The sequence below is a fragment of the Malus sylvestris genome, chromosome 7 (genome assembly GCF_916048215.2).
Source record: "Malus sylvestris chromosome 7, drMalSylv7.2, whole genome shotgun sequence".
Lineage (NCBI taxonomy): Eukaryota > Viridiplantae > Streptophyta > Magnoliopsida > Rosales > Rosaceae > Malus > Malus sylvestris.
The window spans coordinates 8,500,426-8,507,328 of NC_062266.1; the positions used below are offsets into that span (position 1 = coordinate 8,500,426).

General features: G+C 38.5%; 1 long non-coding RNA gene across 1 annotated transcript; it reads right to left on the bottom strand.

Moving 5' to 3' along the window:
* Positions 1-6,367: 6,367 nt before the first annotated feature.
* Positions 6,368-6,675, bottom strand: LOC126630040 (uncharacterized). Its single transcript, XR_007625931.1, has 2 exons — positions 6,512-6,675; positions 6,368-6,430 (listed from the first exon to the last, which is right to left on the bottom strand). It is a non-coding gene; the product is annotated as an uncharacterized LOC126630040 (long non-coding RNA).
* Positions 6,676-6,903: the final 228 nt, after the last annotated feature.

Here is a 6,903-nt window from a genome sequence, read left to right on the forward strand (position 1 = left end):
GCTCCAATCTAGGTACAAACATGAAGAACAGAGAGAGAAAGAGGTTTCTACCTTCCAAAAACCATGACTCGGTCAGAGGTGACCGAAAAAAGCCTCCAAAGTCCACGGGTTTGCCGAAAAACAGGTGTGCTCACCCACAACGATTCCGAAGCAAATCCTACGTAAAAATGGGAGGTTCAAGCTTCTAAAACACAACCAAGCATCATGCTAATAACGAGAAGGAGGGATTCGACTTACCTCACGGGAAAAAGAGAGGGTTCACCAGAGCTTTGCTCCGTGCTGTCGAACTCGCAAGGCAGGGGTCCTGGGCTCGTTGCGAGCCTCTCCTCGATGGTGACACGGTCCTAGTGTCCTGAGGAAGAGAGTGATGCGATAGGTTGAGGGAGAGAGGTACGGGAGAGCTGAGAGGGAGAGATAAGGGAGAAGAGAGAGCTGAGAGAGAAGAGATCGGGAAAACACAAAAAATAAAACAAAGTGGGCCCCACGGCTCACCAATTAAGGACTAAAACTATTTTTAAAATATGAAAAGGGGTTGGGGTGTTTCAATCTACCACCCTTATAAAAATTTCATCCTCGAAATTTAAAATAACATACTACACTAAAAATACTCGAAAATACGAAAAAGGATACACATATATATTCGTAACGAAGAAATCCAGTCAAAGCGGTTGCACGAAAGGAAAAATGCCATCCCGTTGCGATCGGGTTGCAATGATTCCATCTTTCGTGCCCCCAGGCTCACACTTTCTTTCCCCATCAGTGTAAAAATAGAACACATACTTTAATAAAATATAAAGTCGAAAACACAAAATAATTTAAGGCCAGATAACGTCAAAATAGATATGTACTAACATATAGATCAAAACTCAAATCAACTTAAAAATGAAAACAGAAATACTTTTCCAAAAACATTTGCAACGCCAAAACAATTAACTAGAGTAAATGAAGTTAAAATACTTTTACTGAAAACCAAAACTGAAAAATGAGAGTGGGTCTCGCCCAAGAATTGGAAATGTCACATACTCCGAAAATAGATGTGTCTTTAGGTCAAGTCCCAAGAATAACAATTCTGAATCTGCATCAATTGCTGTAGACGAATCTTCTTGCCCACTTGCGTAACGAACCCAACGAATAAGCTATCGATATCACCATCTGCAGCCTGTAATATCGACCTCACATTTGTTGTCTCGATAAGCAAGTAGTAATTTCTCAAAGGGTGCACAATTTCACATATCGTAAATTTGATCCTCCGAATAGAAGCTCGCACAACTCCTCTATCAACCAATGTTGCATGTAGAACATTCTCGTACCATGTCGCAAAAAGTGCCATACACCAAACCGAACAAAACAGAAACTGTAGTCGTAACACTCTGTCCAACACCAAGCATCATATTCACTTCAGTTCTTCCAATTATGACCAACTACTCCATAATTTTGCCAATAAATAACCCATTTGAAAACTGTACCTTGGGATTCAAGAGAAATGGCTACCATGTTAGTAGTAGACCCAAAAGCTCGAACCAAGCAAGCAGAAAACGAGAAGTCATCTTCCTCAACATGCAGTATCTCTTGGGAACTGTTGTAGTGCTCAATCCACATCTCCATTTTTGCTTAGTTGCATATTTCTAGTCAACCAAGGTCAAAGTTGATGGAAAGAAGAAGGACTCTCAAGTGATCAACCTAGAAACAAAAGGGAGTACACACCTTTCGAGAGAAGTGTAAAGATTATCCAATTCTCGCTTCGACCGTCCTGTAGTGCCATTCCAGAATGCACCAAACAAATCTACTAGAAGTGTTTTAACAACCACGTACTCACAACAATAAGGTTCAAAAGTGAAGCAGTGGAAATATGCGTTGAGACGAACACGTATCGTTGAAAAATAACCGATGTGATGCCCATGAATTCTAGTAAGATGGTGATACAATATGCTGACCTTCTGCACCACAATCTTCACCAGTCTCTTACCAAAGGACAACTCAAACTTCACACCCACGATGAACTCTTTATGATAAGTCTGGTAAGCTTGTAAAACGGTTATGCTCCTATCGTTCCTGTCCGAATCGACACGAACTGGGTGCACACTTTCACCGAAACGATTGATCGTGAATTTCTCACTAATTGAGCAAGAAACCATGTAGAAAAGGCTAAAAGAACACTCAAGAATTTAAAGGTCAAAATAATTCCATTAAATATAGAGTACAAGATATCAAGATTTGAACTAGAAACCATGCCGAGAACAAACGTTTTTTTTTTCACCCTCCGTATAATGTTCCAGCATGATCTAGTTCACATTGAGAAACAAACAAGTGAAGGAAGGTAAAGATGCAGAAATAGAAATCACTGTTTATGATTATTTGGTAAATCATTATAGTAAGGTCAACTGGTTTCTTAGCCAAAAAGAAATAGGTCTAAGCTCAAGAATAGTTAAGAACTGATAATAAGATTTGACGAGGCCAAAGACATTTCGAAATTCACAATACTTTGTGAGAGATGAATCAATAAAAAATTTAAACATAAAACCTCTGAATCAACAGAATGACTAAGAAGAAAGATACGAAGCAGCATGTGTATGCATGTAGTGACACGATTGGCTACCTTAAAGTGATGCCCTTGAGCAAACCAAAGTTCAATGAGTCCAGAAAAGTTCAGAGTAAAGCTCGATCTTCATACAATGATGAATATGGTATAGTCTCAAGCCATTACACTAAAATTTACAGGGCTGAACATTTAGGCTGCAAGCAAGGGACTAAGTTCACCTTCACCGAAAAGTACGCGGATGAGGAACTAGGGTTTTCCACCGAGTACCAAACCCAGGTGAAGTTCAAGGAATCTGTTTATCCAAACAAGGCTGAATCTTCATTATCCAAATCCAACTACAACAACAACAAGAATTGCAACTCATATTGGAAATTGATGAGAATAGCGTCTGCTACTGAGGAGTTTCCAAAGATTTCGATGTAAAGTCGACTCCGCCCGCAATTCCTAGGGAACGCATGTTGCAGAGTGGCATCGTCATTTCAAATCTACAGCTGGTCTTAACCAGAATTCCTCAAATTGAGATTTCTAAAACACGTTGCTGAGTATCGATCTGATGTTTAAAGTCGTCCAGCAAACCAATTCGTCACCTATGAGGCACAATCCCGACACGAACTCTTGAATTCAACCAGAAGGTGACAATTCAATCAGAGAGAGATTTGCACAACTGCATCGACTGTCACAAAAATCCGGAAGTCGTGACATCCAAATGATGTCAAAACTGACACTTTAAGAGAATAGAAGGGAATCCTAAGTATGCTCTGAACAAACCACGCTCTGATACCAATCTAACACACCCCGACCCTGATATTCCCCGAATACCAGGATAGACACGTGCTGGTCGACACCCGAGGGTGATAAAAGCCATTAATTGATACAAAAGCTGAGAATAAGAAGTAAATAAGGGTTAGAAATTTGAAATACAAAGAATTAATAATTTAGGAATGTGTTCAGAACATACAACTAAACCTAATCACTAAAAAGAATTTAGATAAAATTGAATCAATAAAAGAATGGGTCCTACATCGAGAGGATTCGAAGATGCTGTTACGGAAGTGCCTTCACACCGGGATTAGGTGTCTTGATTCTAAGTCCTGAATGGGGGTGCAAAACAAAGGTGAGTGGACCAAGTTCATATATATAATAATAATAAAATAGTTATCAAGATACTAACCCCCACAGTTTATATAATGAAAACTACTAGCATAATAGATGATGGATTTAATAAAAATCCTAGCATGCCAAAATATATCTCAAAAGCCATATAGCGGAATATCATCGCATAAATCAAAACAGTAAACGTTTCATAAATCGTCTCGTAAGCGCGGTGTGCTGCTAGTAAGATCACTGAATAAATATAACTCCCGGCCCAATGCCTGCTCCGTGGTCTCTGCGCCCGTAGCCAGAGATTACCAACTCCCGGCCCAATGCCTCTTCATGTCCCTCAGCCCGTAGCTAGGGATTATTTCTCCTGGCCAAAATGCCAACACCAGATCCTCGTCCCAGGCGGCATAGTGTCCACTAGGTACGCACAAATAGTTATGCCTCTCATAAATAACCACTTCATAGCATAGATACCGATCATCGTCTACACTATAAAGAGGGGTTTTAAAAACATGTTCTAGCATCCTATCATTATCTATCAAATAGTTTACCAGTTCATGGTTTTTATAGAAAATACGATATATCAAAATACAGCTCAATATAGGCCAACAATTAATTCCTCACCAAAAACACGAGACGAAAATCATCATATTCAATAAACAGTGTTGAACGAAAAAAATATACAACATAAAAAAATAGAGTCCATACAAATTGGGTCAGACTACAAGGCAAAAGAAAGATGTAAACCAGCCCAAAAAGTTAAGAATGGGCTTTACATACAAACTAAATATGCATAAACAAATAAAAAAAATATAAATAAGTAAAATAAGGAAAATTTCCTACAAAAGGGGGAAGTAATAAACAGGTTCCACCCTTTCCTGCAACAAAAAAAAAACGTGGGGTCAGTTAAGAGAGGTTAAGAGAGAGTGGCAGGAAGTCATGCCTTCCATCTTTCCCCCCAAGTAACAAGCTCTAGAACTCTCCTATGATACCTATAAATAAGCATCAGCTGCAACAAAAAAAGGGAGACAGAAAAAAGAGGGGAAACTCTGCAGAAAATAAGAAGCAACTTTTAGAGAAAATACCAAAAGCAACAAGGTGCTGCTAGGAAAGAGAGCAAGCTATTCAACCATTTTGTGCTTTTGAATCAAGATCCAAAAGAAGAACATTCATCACCAGGTATGAAGCAAGTTCTGTTAAAATTATTCTTTTTCTCTTGTTTGATGTTATGTTGCAGGAAGAACAAATAAGCATTGCGGCATCAAACACAAAAATAAAAAGCTGCTGACAAATAGAAATGAATGAGGAAAGGGAAACAAGTAAGAGCATATAAGACCTTTGCCCTTTTGTTTGGCGTTCTTCACCAATTAAATGGAGTTGGAGACTCTAAATATCCACCGACTCCCCAGCTGCAGCAGAGATAATCTCCAAGAATCCCATGAATCTCTTCGGGGTGGCCTAGACCACCCCATGAAATTTTAACCAAGTTTAAATGGTCTACTCCTTCGCCAGATTGTCAAGTGCAATTTCAAAGTTATAAGCTTAAGTTCCCGAGAAGTAAGACAGCAAGGAGTCAACATATACAAAGATGCAACTCAAGAAAGAGAAAAGAAATTATTCTATTTGGTGTTTTTGTTTTTGCTACCCACGGGTACAAAACATGGAGGATGGCTTTGGCTAAAAATTATATGAAAACTTATTGGGGATAAAGTCCAAGAAAAAGGAGAAAATGGAAAAGATGGTTTGTAAAGAAAAAAAACTCCAGAAAAAGGGAAAGGAAGGAAATGTGTTCTTCAAGAGTTCCACCTAAAGTCCTTTATGTCAAGAATTTGAAAGATAAGAAAAAAAATGGAAAAGATGGTTAGGAAAAGGAAGCCAAAACTTCCCTTGACCGACTCATGCTTGGTCCAATTCCACAAAAGAAAAATTCTTCAAATCAACTTTTAATAAAGACAAAGGAAAAGAGGAAGACGTCTTTCGAAGGACTTAAGTGTGACTATCATTTTTTATCAAACATTGGGTCAAAAATATTGACCAAGCATTGATATGAAACTTACAGCTGCTACAAGACAAAAAGAGAGAAAGAAAATTTGCCAACCTCTAAATACATAAGCTAAAGGACATTTGTTTCCTTACCACGGAAAAGTTGGATTAAAAAGGGTTCAAGCTGTCTCAAGTTCAGAAAAAAAGGAAAAGTTTACTGTCAAACCTTCCAAATTAATCAGAAAACTCACCCACATGGCAGCCTTTATTTTAACACCCAAAGAACTAGAAGACAAATCAAGACTACAAAAGATTTTGGGAAAGTATCATTTTATGCAAGTGTTAATGAGAAAAGAATGGCAAGTATTGAAGGCAAAACATAAATGGGAACACAAAAGAGGTATCCAAATGCCCACTGTCAAGACCAGTCAAATAATCCTTTATGCGGAAACAGAAATGCCAGAGAGTGATAATACATCAAAACCCATTCAAAAGTATAGCAGATACTATGAGCACGTTACTACAAATTTCTGAATGCAGAATCTCACCTTTGGAGCCATGAGTCAACACTTGTTTTCAACGAACTCAGTATTGCAAATGGTGTATCCAACAACCAAGCCTGCGACGCCTACACGAAAAATTTATCACAGTTCAGAGCAGCTTCAACCCACTCCAAATCAAGTACAGAAAATAGAAAACAAAAATGGAATGACCTGCTGGATATTTTCTCCTTTTCGCTTTGAATTTTCGGTACACAAGAGAAGCATAAGCAAGATGGTACAGCAGAAAGAAAAGAGAGCTCGTGGCCTACATAAAAAGGTCTCTACAGTTTAAGGAAAGAAGATAAATTAGAACAATTCAAAAGAGTTTGAATTCCACCAAGCTTACCCATCTTCGTTTGGAAATCAACGGCTGACAAATCCAAAAGGAATTTTAAAAAAATATGGCGAAATCAACAGGAGCTCAAATATTGTGGAGCTGCCTTTAGCTTCTGGTAGAAGAACATTGTGCGTCAAGAGCCAAGGAAAAAGAGGATTCCTTTGAAACCATCTCGCAAGCAGATGGGGTGAATTAACTGAACCCCTCACGTGGGAGTCTGCTCAAAGAAAAGTAAATATTGAAGACCCACTTCGCCTTCAAGTCTCAGCCACAAAAAAAAAAGTGAAAATTGTACCCCACATGGGAGTGCTCACGTGAAGAAAAAGGGAGTGGTTGAAATTGGAAGTCCTATTAGAACTTGAAGCCTTAAAATCACATAAAAAAAAAAAAGAGAAAGCAAA